We start from the raw sequence: 14,210 nt of genomic DNA, 5'->3' as shown, positions 1-14,210 counted from the left end.
AGACAAAAAACTCGCTAGACGAAAGGGTTTTTTGTTTTTTGAGCTGCTTCGCAAGACGATTTTCGCTATGGGCTTGCTTCGCAAGACAGAAACGTCTTGCAAGTTTGTTTCCTTTTTCTTAACACCGTTAATACAGTTGCGACTTGACTTCGAGGAGCAACTCATAGAACGCGGTGTGGTGGCCTTTTTTGAGGTTTATAAAGACTTTGGTGATTTTGAAGCTTTTCCAAAACTTTCCCGACACCGTGCTTCGCAAGACGGCAAAACTCGCGGAACGAATTAATTTCGTCTTGTGAGGCACCACTGTACTTTGAAAGAACCCCCCCCCAAAGCTCAATAACTTTTGTGTCCAGATTTTCACTTTTTGAAATATAACAATTCCCCAATCCTTGCCTAAAGAATACAGCCATATGGTTCATAAACTCTGACTCCTTTTAACCTCAAGACTTAGATGGATTTGTTTGTCTCTAGGGATGAATAAGATAAATCCATGCACACCGTTTCTCATTTCCTTCCCAAACGTGCTTGGTAGCTCTATCTTCTGTTTTTCTTGAGCTCAGAGAAAATCACTGCCTGGCAACCCCACCTTTCATCCCTGCCTTGACAATGTGGGCCCTTGTTTCATAAACAGCTTCTGGTCTCCATTTCATCCTTCACCCGTGTAGTGATGCCTTTTGTGCTCTAGAAGCAGTTATTATCACAAATGCCAGGCTGCTTTTTCTTAGTGACTGCTCTATGCTTAATGACCCTTTCTTGGGCTTACTTTAGTGTACAAAAAGCATCAGTGAAGTCCATCCACTGCCAGGAAACCCCCCCTTCCACCAAGAGTCTCACTGGGTGGCTATTATTCTTAATATAGTTATACTCTGACTTTTCCTCTGATGGGATCAAGGTGGTTTACAGATAAAAACAACTACTAAAAACATAGCAAAAAACTCATTAAAATGCAATTAAACATTGATAGAATTAAAACTATATACCTATTAATTTTTTTGTCTTTTTCAAAGTCTCTTTTTTATAATAAATTTTCAACAAAAAACACAACAACAATCGCAAACAAAGAAAAATATACATAAAAGCAATATCAAATCCATAAAATGGGATTATCCAAATCCCGTTGTGACGATCACACAGGGTCCCCGGACGTTTGACGGTCTATTGACCCTGTGCCAACACTGTAATTGCTTTCTTCGCTGCCACCAACCCATTTCTCACTGGTACACACGGAGTCCAGACAGTTGTTAACATTAACAAATAATCAAGGAGAACAGGCGAAGTCCCGGCAGACTGGAGGAGGGCAAATGTTGCCCCTATTTTCAAAAAGGGGGAAAGAGAGGACCCGAATAATTACCGCCCAGTCAGTCTGACATCAATACCAGGGAAGATTCTGGAGCAGATCATTAAGCAAACAGTCTGTGAGCACCCAGAAAGGAATGCTGTGATCACCAATAGTCAGCATGGATTTCTGAAAAATAAGTCATGTCAGACTAACCTGATCTCGTTTTTTGACAGAATTACAAGCCTGGTAGATGAAGGGAACACAGTGGATGTAGCCTACCTTGATTTCAGCAAGGCATTTGACAAGGTGCCCCATGATATTCTTGTAAAGAAGCTGGTAAAATGCGGTCTTGACTATGCTACCACTCAGTGGATTTGTAACTGGCTGACTGACCGAACCCAAAGGGTGCTCATCAATGGTTCCTCTTCATCCTGGAGAAGAGTGACTAGTGGGGTGCCACAGGGTTCTGTCTTGGGCCCAGTCTTATTCAACATCTTTATCAACGACTTGGATGATGGACTCAAGGGCATCCTGATCAAATTTGCAGATGACACCAAACTGGGAGGGGTGGCTAACACCTCAGAGGACAGGATCACACTTCAAAACAACCTTGACAGATTAGAGAACTGGGCAAAAACAAACAAGATGAATTTTAACAGGTAGAAATGTAAAGTATTGCACTTGGGCAAAAAAAATGAGAGGCACAAATACAAGATGGGTGACACCTGGTGTCAGGGCTGCCTCAGGTACCAGCTCACAAAGGACCAACGCCAGTTTCACTTTATATACAGAAATGTTTATTGCAGTTCATTTTCCGTCCCACAGCCGAGGCGTGCAGCCCCACGTCTGTTATGCTTAGACCGCTGAAGTCCCCTCTGAGTCAGTCCCCCCCCTGCACCAGTTTAAGATGCTTGCTTTGCTCCACCTCCTCCTGTCTTCCCTTTTCCGCAGGGTCTTTCTGCCCGCCGGAGTTCCGCCCCTCCTGGATTCCTCTGACGCTGAATCTCTCGATGGCTCTCCCTCCCTCCTGCGGGCTTTGGGACCTGGCTCCTCCCCCGGGCTCTCCGTTTCCCCGCACGCTTGCACATTTGAACTTGGCGCGCGCGCCCAGCTTCCAACCTTTCTCCTGATCGTTACGTCACTCCTCTCACTGCTCCCCTCCCCTTCCGGGAGGATAGCTTGTTCTGACCTCTCCTCCGTTCCAGCTGACGGAGCTGCTTCCCCTGATACGCTGGAACTCCCCCCTCCTTCGCTACGCTCTGGAGGGGAAGCCAGCCCTGATCTCCAGCTGCTGCTTCGGGATTCCCTGCTGGCTCTTTCCCCCTGATGAGTCCCCCCTGGGGCTCCTCTTGCCCTGGCTACAGGCGCCCCCTCCTGGGAATCCCCCGATTCGCTGGAAAAGCTCATGGAGTCCCTTGGGCCACAGTCCTCCTCCTCCTCTCTGTCCTCGGACTCTGCCCAATCGTCCTCCCTCTCCTGCCTCCCATGTGCCTCTGCCCCTGAACCCCTGACACCTGGCTTGAGAGCAGTACATGTGAAAAGGATCTAGGAGTCTTGGTTGACCACAAACTTGACATGAGCAAACAGTGTGACGCGGCAGCTAAAAAAGCCAATGCAATTCTGGGCTGCATCAATAGGAGTATAGCATCTAGATCAAGGGAAGTAATAGTGCCACTGTATTCTGCTCTGGTCAGACCTCACCTGGAGTACTGTGTCCAGTTCTGGGCACCACAGTTCAAGAAGGACACTGACAAACTGGAACGTGTCCAGAGGAGGGCAACCAAAATGGTCAAAGGCCTGGAAACGATGCCTTATGAGGAACGGCTAAGGGAGCTGGGCATGTTTAGCTTGGAGAAGAGGAGGTTAAGGGGTGATATGATAGCCATGTTCAAATATATAAAAGGATGTCACATAGAGGAGGGAGAAAGGTTGTTTTCTGCTGCTCCAGAGAAGCGGACACGGAGCAATGGATCCAAACTACAAGAAAGAAGATTCCACCTAAATATTAGGAAGAACTTCCTGACAGTAAGAGCTGTTTGACAGTGGAATTTGCTGCCAAGGAGTGTGGTGGAGTCTCCTACTTTGGAGGTCTTTAAGCAGAGGCTTGACAATCATATGTCAGGAGTGCTCTGATGGTGTTTCCTGCTTGGCAGGGGGTTGGACTCGATGGCCCTTGTGGTCTCTTCCAACTCTATGATTCTATGATTCTAAGTTTATTTTTTAGGCATGAACAAGCTTATGGTTTCAATTATTTTTTCTTGGCAGTTTCTTAATATTAGTTACTCAACTGTCCTATTCGTTCCTAACAATTTCAAACTGATTATCCCAACTATCTATCTATCTGACTCCACCTAACAGTTCCTCTCACTCTCTCACCACACAACTCGACCAACCCACAGACTTATGTTCTCCCTCTTCCTTCTCCAACTTCCAACTCTCAACTGACTTTAACACACTCCCACCCTAACTCTAACTCCTCCTATCATTTTCTCTCTGGCCAGTCACATCACACTCATTTAACCCTTTCCTTATGACCCACCTAGGAGGCAAACACCACATACCTCCCCCCTTAAGAAGATTGACTCAGGAAGGATAACTTAACCTAGTTATTCTCCTGATCAATAAGCATTACATGTCTAATGCAAATAAACCATTACTTACCTGTTATTACACCCTTCACATCCCACATAACATTGGTACATCAATTACTTTGTTCTGGTAAATTATACATTTATACAAAAACCTGTTACATCTTAGGTATTCAGCTAACTACAAAAAAATTATAACTGTGCACTGGTTAACTTTCAACCGCAGGTCTTCTCGATAAGGCATCTGCAACGGTGTTCAGGGTCCCTTTCACATTTTCAATTGTGCCCACCTCATCAACTTACTGTTATTCTTCATTGTTCTCAGCCACAGCAAGGGTGAATGGTCAGTACATAAGATAAATGTTCGGCCCCAGATGTACGGCTTCAGTTTCTGTAATGCCCACACGATGGCAAGGCATTCCTTCTCGATGGTCGAAAAATGTCTTTCCCTTGGAAGTAATTTCTTGCTCATGAAGGTGATGGGATGCAGGTCGTCCTTCTCTCCCTCTTGGCACAGCACGGCCCCGATCCCGGCATTGGATGCATCGGTGAAGATGGTGAACTCACGATCGTAACAAGGACTGGTCCTGACGTGAAGGCACTTTTTAAGGCATCAAAGGCCTGCTGACACGCTGCTGTCTATTTGACCTTATCTGGCTCCTTCTTCCGAGTAAGGTCAGATAAAGGCACTGCTAACTCACTAGATTTTGGAATAAATTTTCGATAATAACCGGCTAGTCTTAGGAAAGCTCTGACTTTCTTCTTGGAGGTAGGGGTAGGCCAGTTTGAAATGGCTTCTACCTTTGTCTCTAAAGGTTTCATCACTCCTCCTCCCACCATGTGTCCCAGGTATTGAATAGTTGAGCCCCCTATCTGGCATTTGCTAGCTTTGATGGTTAAGCCCGCCTCTAATTCGCCGTAGCACTATCCTTAATTGCTCTTTGTGTTTATCCCAAGTTGGACTGTACACAGCAATATCGTTTAAATAAACAACTGTGAACTCTCTTAATCCATTCAGGATTTTGTCCACCAATTGCTGAAAAGTTGCTGGCGCATTCTTTAAGCCAAAGGGCATTACTTTAAACTCAAACAACCCTAAGGGACTTCTGAACGCAGTTTTCTCCTGGTCCCTAGGGTCCATTTTTACTTGACAGTAGCCCTTTGTTAAGTCTAGGCAGGTGATGTAATGACACTGGCCTATAGCTTCGATCAGATCATCTAAATGCGGCATTGGATATGCATCCGCTTTAGTGACATGGTTCAGCTTCCTATAATCCAGTCAAAATCTGATAGATCCATCAGGTTTGTCTAACAACACTATGGGTGCTGCCCAGGGGCTTTCCGAAGGGATTATGATCCCTGCCTTCAACATCTCCCTTACCTCATTGCTAACTTTCCCCACATATTCTCCAGTTATCCTATAGGGGTTTACACCAATGGGCTTGGCACCCCCAGTGTCGATATGATGTACAACTCCCTTAGCTCTACCTGGAATATTACTGAAAATTTCCTTATTATCTTGTAGGATCTGTTTAACCTCCACCTGCTGATTAAGGGTTAATGTAGGAGCTATCTTTATTTCTTGTAGATTGCACAATTGCTCCCCTCTCCCTTCCCAGCAAGTTATATTGGCTTCGTCTGGATCTTCACGTATTGCATACAGTGTCCAGCCTTCTGGTCTAAGATAAGGCTTTAACATGTTCACATGAACCACCTTACGCCCTTCTTCCCCTGTTTGGATTACGTAATTTACATCACTCATTTCGGACACAACTTTGTACAGTCCCTCCCATGCAGTCCCTCTTCCTCCCAGTACTCCGGTTTGCGAGATAGTGCATCTGCCCTCACGTTCTGCTCTCCCGGAATGTACTGGATCCTAAAGTTAAAACTGGCAAAAAAACTCCACCCAGCGGAGTCTTTGGCAAAGCACGCACGCGGTCTGCCAGTACTCCAGGTTCTTGTGATCTGTGCACACCTGTATCTGATGCTTCGCCCCAATCAGGAAGTGCCTCCACTGCTGAAAAGCTGCAAAAATAGCCAGCAATTCTTTGTCATAGATACTATAGTTTTGCTCCAATTTGTTCAGTTTCCTGAAGAAAAAGACACATGGCCTCCAATCTCCCCCGGCATCTTGCTGCAACAGGACTGCTCTGATGGCCCGATCTTAGGCATCAGTTTCCGCTCACAACAGCTTGTCAGGGTTCACATGCAATAGCTGCCCCTCCGATGCAAAAACCTTCTTTAGTTTCTCAAATCCCCTTTGCGCCTCCTCAGTCCACAGAAACTTCTTCCCACTGAGGCAATCAGTTATGGGCACTGTCACGTGGGCAAAGTTATTGATAAACTTTCTGTAGAAATTGCTGAAGCCCAGGAACCGCTGCACATCCTTCTTTGTCTTGGGACTTTTCCAGTCCAACACTGCCTTCACCTTCTCCAGATCCATGGCCAGACCTCTATCCGACAGCCCAGGAACTTGACCTCTCAAGCATGAAACTTGCACTTCTCCAGTTTCACCCACAACCAATGCTCTCTTAGCTTTCTTAGCACTTGGCGTACATCTTTCACGTGCTGCTCCTCGTTCTCTGAAAAGATCAAGATATCATCCAAGAAACACATGCAGTTACTGTACAGTAGCTGTCCCAGCACGTGGTGCATGAACTCCTGGAAACATGGCTTTGTAATCCGAAAGGCATAACGAGATATTCAAATGCCCCAAGGGGGGGGTAAACATGGTTGTCTTCCATTCGTCCCCCTCTCGCACTCTGATAAGATTGTATGCCTCCCTGAGGTCCAGCTTGGTGAAAAATTCCCCCCTCCGGACTCTCGCCAAAATGTCGATTCTCGGCATGGGGAAGGCCAGGGGTTCCGTCAGGCTGTTGACGATCCAATAGTCGACCACCAGACGGCACTCTCTCGTCCCCTTCTTGTCCACAAAGAACACAGGACTCCCTCCCACCGCCTTGGACTCTCTGATAAAACCCCTTCTCAAGTTTTTGTCAATAAACTCCTTCAAATCCTGTATTTCTTGGTCGGACATTGAGTACAGCTTACTCGCCAGTAGCTTGGCCCCCAGGACCAAATTTATTTGGCAGTCGTACGGCCGATGAGGCAGTAACGTGTCAGCCTCCGTCTTGCTGAACACTTCCTCAAAATCCACATATTGCGGAGGGATCTTGCCCTTTTCTCCCAGACATACCGTTGCCACCTGGGCTCTCCTTTCCTGTGATTCCCCTGCTCCGAGACAGTGCTTTATGCAGTATGCTGACTTGAAGGTGAGGGACCGCTGTTGCCATGACACCACTGGATCATGAAGAGCCAACCAACTCATCCCCAGAATAATGCCAGGCCCTGCTAAGGTGGCCACGTGAAAGGCGATGGTCTCAGAGTGCGTGGAGACCCTCATTCTCATGGGAGGGGTCTGGTGCGTGACTCCCCCCCAGCAAATCCCTCCCATCAATCGTGGTAACTTGCAGAGGGAAGTCAAGTGGCAGCAGGTGCAGCTGGTGCTGCACAGCGAAGTCCCTGCTGAAAAAGTTGGCACTAGCGCCCGAATCCACCAAGGCTTGTACTTCCACTGCGTGGCCATTGGGGAGCTCCAGCAACACCCTGACCACTATGCCTGCTTTGGGGGGGGGCTGGTCAGGGCTCTTCCATGTTGCTCCTGCCTGGCTGCTGCCCCAGTTTTCCATCAGCCAGGCTTTCCCATTTCCCTGTTCCTTTTGGCTCTTCCCCCTCCTCCTGTGTGGTGGCCCCCACCAACCCTTGCCAGCCTCGACGCTGCGGGCAAACCCTGGCAAAGTGCCCTGGCCATTGGCAGAGGAAACATTTCTTGGCTGTTTTCTAGTCCTTTCCCTTGGCTGCTCAGCCTTTGAATCTTACCACGCGCGGGCTGCTTCTATTTCCATAGGCTCTGGTTGAGGCCATCCCTGAGAAACTCCAGCTGGCACCTCAGTAATGCGGTTGCCATGGAAACGCTCCCCTTTGTTCTCCCTTCTCTCCTGCACACGGGCTTTCTGACGCACACCAATGGCTAAGGTAGTCTTAGTTAATTCATCCATACTCTTGGCCGTGAAAGCTCATCCTTCACGTCTGAATTTAATCCTGCCCTAAACAGAGCCTGCATGGGTTCAGAGCTCAAGTCCCAGCCCCGTTTGTGCACAAACACCGCAAATTGTGACCAGTAACTGCGGACAGTCAAACCACCTTGTCTCAGGGTCAGTAATTCCTGTTGGGTAACATCCCCCTGGATTTCACTGGTAAACATGGCATCAAGAGCCTCATAAAACTTCACCGAGTCCCAGAGGGCATCATTGTTGGTGGCAATCAGGGGTCTCACCCATTCTCTAGCACCCCCCTCTAAGTGACTGACCACAAAGGCAACCCTCTCTGCATCATTGGCAAATTCTCTTCTCTGCAAATCCAGGGCATACTTAGTCTCAGTCTTAAAAGCCAAATATTCCTAGGGGTTCCCATTAAACTTGCTCACCAAGGAAGGCACCTTTCTCCCCACCAGAATGCTTCTGGCTTCCTGGTCCTGTGCTCTGCGTACCTCCAGCCTGATGCTGAGCTCCTTCACGTGCCTTTCCAGATTTGCATTCCTCTGAGTCAAAGCTGCAAGTTGGTGCCTCGCTTCCTCATCTATCACGGAGCTGTCTTCTCCCTCGCAAGCAACCTCAGAGACCTCCAGAATGCTGTAAGGAATGTGTGTGGTTGCTTATGAAGATAATAGCCAGGACTCCGACCTGTCATTTTTACAGGTTTTATTGAGTGCAAACTATGTACAGTGCAAAAGTCCAAAATCCATGTCTGCCCATCACTAGCAGATTCCAGAAGTGATTTCTTCCTGTTTGCCCTCCAGCACCAAAGCCCGGGAAAAACCCCTCTCCGCCTCTTTTCCTTACGTTTAATTCCCAGGCAAAAACTCTGTGACGGAAGCGGCATTTCAAACTCCTTGGGAGTGGTGTCGTGGCTCATCTGAGCCTGATTGAGCCTTTGCAACACCCCCCCCCTTCTTCATCCATTTCTCCTGAAGGCTCACATTCACCAGACTCTGACGAGGTGCAGCTGCTCAACAAAGGGGGAGGCTCTCTGTTACGATCCTGCCTCTCTCCCCTCCCTTGATGGCAGCTCCCTGACAAACAATGTCTAAATTTTGTTTTAATATTACATGTTCAGTTTTATTCCTTTATTCCTTTCCTATTTAATCTATTTATATTCCTATTTAATATCTTCAACTCAGCCATTTTGTTTGTCATTTATTAACGCCTTGTTTTCCCTTTTCTTTCTTCTTGATTATCTATACTATCGTCAAGTGTCTCTTCTTCCTCAGCTCCTACTACTCCCTCTGGTTCTGTCAGCTGTTTGGTCTCTCCTAACTCCTTTTTATATGTCCTCCAAAAATTCTGGGCCTCCTCTACACTCATGAATCTGTGTTTCTTATTTTTATAGGTGAAGGAAATTCCTTCTGGGAATTCCCATCTATAAGGTATTTTATTGTTTCTCAGAGCATCTTTTCGAAATTTGTAATTCATACATTTTCTCAGAAGGCATGCAGGAATCTCCTTCAGAATAATAATATTCTTTCCTTCAATTTGTAATTTATTTGAATAATCGGTTTGTATTATTCTGTCCTTAATGGATCTTGAATTGAATGTCACCAGGTAATCTCCTGGTAGTTTCCTAGTCTTTGCAAATTTGGATTTCACTTGAAATAGCCTATCAATTGAAGCATCCATAACTTCTTGCTCAGTCTCCAGCCATTCAGCAAACACTGTAATTAAATATTCTCTTAAATCCTGCTCACCTTCCTCTGGGATGCCTCTGAGTCTCAAAATCATTTCCCGCTGTTTCATTTCCTTTTTTTTATAAATTTTTTTATTGGTTTTACAAATTTTTTAAGACAATACAAACATATATAAAAACATACAAACATGTATAGTTTCATAACCTTTTTTTCATAAACTTTGTTTCTCAGACCCCCCCATACCTCCCCTTTCTGCATCCCCATGTCCAAAGTTTTTTAGCAACTTCTAAATATTTCTTTCAAACCTCTGTCCTCTTAGTCTTTCCTTCAATCTGATCTTATATCACTGTAACCCTTTCTTTCTCAAAACCTCGACCTTCTAACATTCATCAAGTTTATAATAGTCCTTAAGGTAAACTTTAAATTTCTTCCATTCTTCTTCCGCCGTCTCCTTTCCCTGATCACGGATTCTGCCAGTCATCTCAGCCAATGTCATGTAGTCCATCACTTTCATCTGCCATTCTTCCAGGGTGGGTAGATCTTGTGTCTTCCAATACTTTGCGATAAGTATTCTTGCTGCTGTTGTAGCATACATAAAGAAAGTTCTATCTTTCTTTGACACCAATTGGCCGACAATGCCCAAGAGAAAGGCCTCTGGTTTCTTAGGGAAAGTACATTTAAGTACCTTTTTCATTTCATTATATATCATTTCCCAGAAAGCCTTAATCTTCGGGCATGTCCACCAAAGGTGATAGAAAGTACCTTCAGTTTCTTTACATTTCCAACACTTATTATCAGGCAAATGGTAATTTTTTGCTAGCTTGACTGGGGTCATGTACCACCTATAAATCATTTTCATAATATTTTCCTTTAAGGCATTACATGCCGTGAATTTAATTCCGGTGTTCCACAACCATTCCCAGTCAGCAAACATAATGTTATGGCCAATGTCCTGTGCCCACTTAATCATAGCTGATTTAACTGTTTCATCTTGTGTATTCCATTTCAGCAGCAAATTATACATTCTTGACAGATTCTTAGTATTGGGTTCTAACAGTTCAGTCTCTAATTTTGATTTTTCCACCTGGAAGCCAATTTTCCTGTCCTGTTTATAAACCTCCATTATTTGGTAATATTGAAGCCAATCTTGTACTTTAGATTTCAATTTCTCATGACTTTGTAATTTCAGTTTATCTCCATCCTGTTCCAAAATTTCCCAATACTTTGGCCATCCGACCTCCATATTGAGTTTCTTCAGTGCCTTAGCCTCCTCGGGTGACAACCATCTAGGGGTTTTGTTTTCTAACAAGTCTTTATATCTTATCCAAACATTAAACAACGCTTTTCTAACAATGTGATTTTTAAAGGCCCTATGCACTTTGATTTTATCATACCATAGATATGCATGCCAACCAAATGTGTTATTAAAACCTTCCAAATCTAAGATATCTGTGTTCTCGAGGAGCATCCACTCTTTCAGCCAGCAAAACGCTGCTGCTTCATAATAAAGTTTTAAGTCCGGCAGGGCAAATCCCCCTCTTTCTTTAGCATCTGTAAGTATTTTAAATTTTATTCTGGGCTTTTTGCCCTGCCAGACAAATCTCGCAATGTCTTTTTGCCACCTCTTGAAACAGTCCATCTTGTCAAGGATCTGCAAAGCTTGAAACAAAAATAACATTCTAGGCAATACATTCATCTTAATAACTGCAATTCGGCCTAACATTGACAATTTTAAGTTGGACCATATTTCTAGATCTTTTTTAATTTCTGACCAGCATTTTTCATAGTTGTCCTTATACAGATTCAAATTTTTAGATGTCAAATGAACCCCCAGGTATTTCACCTTCTTAACCACTGTCAAGCCTGTCTCTTCCTGAAATTTCTCCTTCTCCGTATCTGTTAAGTTTTTTTCTAATACTTTAGTTTTTTGTTTGTTCAGTTTAAATCCGGCTACCTGGCCAAATTGTTGGATTATTTCCAACACCCTTTTCGTACTAGTGTCTGGCTCCTGTAGAGTCAATACTAGGTCATCTGCAAAGGCCTTTAACTTGTAATGTTTAACTCCGACCTGTACACCTTTAACCTGCTGGTTATTTCTGATCACCCGCTGTTTCATTTCCAGGACCCCAATTGTGTCCTAGGCTGCTTCCCGAGATGCATTGGTTCCATCCATATTTACCCTTAATTGTCCTTGATCTCTTTTCAAATCTCGAGTCTCTGATTGCAATTTTTTTGTTTTTTCTTCCATACCTTTAACCGATAACTCTAGGGCAGTAGTTTTATTTGTCAGTTCTTTGACTTGGCCCATTAAATCTAAAAGCATTTTAGCATTTTTACTAATTTCTGCTGCCAGAGCAGTCAAGCTTTCCTTTATTTTGTTACTTAAATCTCTTTTCAATTCTGCACATAATTCCACCATCTCAGATTTAGATTCTACCTCTTGAGAGGAGGACCTTCTGCTCTGAGACGTAGCCCCTGTTGGGGTTCGAGGGGGTTGCTGCCATTTCCACCTTCCCTCACTCCTTTAGATCCTCCGCAAATCCCTTGAGTCAGTTACAGAGAATATTAATACTCCCCCCTTGCTTCTCTTCTAAATTCCCAAAGCTCTCCTTTGGTATGCCTAAGTTCTCAAAACAAATAGTCTGCCTCTCAAGAGCAGAACTATTTTTATCTTTATCAGTCACTGTCAAGGCCACCAAGAAGAGCTTTGCAGAAATCTGACCAAGGCTTCTTCCCCAGAGTATTAATACAAAGGAATATACACTCTATATAATTTCAGACTTGCAAAGTCAGAGACAACTGAAAATCCTTAAAACCATAAAATATAAAGAAAATAATAAAAAGGAGGTCAGAGAAACTGCTTTTTCAGAAAGTTCAAGTTAATAGTAGAGATGTTTCAACAGTCCTTTTCCTTCAGTCTCACTGAAAGTCTGCAGGATGCCTCTGCTTTTAAATATTTCCAGGTTTTAAATGTCTATTGCCTCCAATGATCACAGGTGAGGCAGATCTCACTCAATAGCAAGCCTGCCCCCAAGTTCAGGTCAATGTTATCAACCAAAGCTAAGGTCCACTTGATGCTCTTAAATTCCAAACATAAATATTCAAATCCAATTGTTGTTAAATCTGCTGTTAATTCCACCCTCTGTGAACTTGTTGCCTATGGCTAAGTCACCAGACCCAGCCTATGTTCAGACTTCAAGAGCCAATCTAAAGTGATATGTCCAATGAGTCTGTATTCTCACTTCCAAGTTCAAAAAAAAAAAAAAGTTCACTGCTAATATAAATGTGTTGGACCAAGGTCTCAAGTTCACATCCAATAATAAATTCCAAGTTCATGATCCGAAATCAAATTTCTAGATTCAGGTAGGTAGCCATGTTTCAGAAATAGACTTGAAAGAGAAGTTGCTGAATTACAACTTATTACTAAACAGAAAATTATGGAGAGACCTGGTCTGAATAGACATATTGCATTCTTGTCTCAGTACACATGCTAAAGCTATTTTTGGTCATCTGCTTTTTCCTGTATGACTAATTGCAGTTGTTAACAGTCGTCAACAGGTTTACCATACCCATTGAGTCAATCACCCATCTCCTACTACCCTTCTGAGGAAAAACCCACCCCACCCTCCCACTATATACTGTATAAGGATTTGGTGACTTCTGTTACATGCTCCCCTATTGCTAGAGATTGAGAGATTTCAGGGTTCCCAGCATGTCCCTTAGGTTTGGTTTCCTTGGAAAGGAGGTCACTGGAGATGTCTGCTGTTCCAATACAGAAGGTCTATAGCACATTTATGGCACTGCTGCTGTTCAGTTCAGGGTAACCTTATGCACAATCCAAGCATAAGATGGATTGTTAACAGTATCCTGCACTCCAACAGATCCTCCCATGAGAAATCTAGGGGGAGGGCACTAAAGCCATAGCTTGAGTTTATTTGAGTCAAGTCTTTGTGAGCCAGCCACACTTCCGTTCATCCTGGGACTTTGTACCAATCAATTATCATGAGTCTGAGAGGGTGGTTTTTTTGTCCTGCTGTTTTCCCCAGGAAAATCTGCTGTTTACTGCGGAATCATCTATCCGCCAAAAAACAAAAACAAAAAACCCTGAATACAAAATTGCCCCTCTTCTCTTGAATGGAATTTTGTGGACTTTCCTGCAGGGGTTGTGGGGGGGGGGAGTCTACTCCCACCTCATTTCCTAATTTCTCCACCTATCTCTGCAGAACAATATTTCCTGTTTGATATTTGAGCAGCACACTTCCAGAATTCTTTTTTTTAAATAATAATTTTTATTAAGTTTTCCATTTTAACAATCCAATCGGATCACATTGCATATTCCAAATTATACAAATACATCTCATATAGTCCAAATATTCTGCCAAATTATAATTTTTTTGTTGGGGCTTCCCATGCTTCAAGTTCAGTGGGGTTCCAAACATCTTAAGTTTCTACTGCCTTGAGTTTCCAATAGTTCCTTCTTTAAATCTTCCTGCTGTTATCCTTCCTTCCTTCCTTCATGGCCTCTGAGTTGTTTCCACAGGCGAGTTGGAGTGAGCAGTAATAGGCTTCTGTGTGAAATTTGTATGACTCTCCTTTTTTT

Source organism: Podarcis vaucheri (assembly GCF_965113315.1).
Source record: "Podarcis vaucheri genome assembly, chromosome: 8".
In the NCBI taxonomy this organism is placed as follows: Eukaryota; Metazoa; Chordata; class Lepidosauria; order Squamata; family Lacertidae; genus Podarcis; species Podarcis vaucheri.
The sequence above is the reverse complement of the archived record's forward strand: the minus strand, read 5'-3'. Positions refer to the sequence as shown.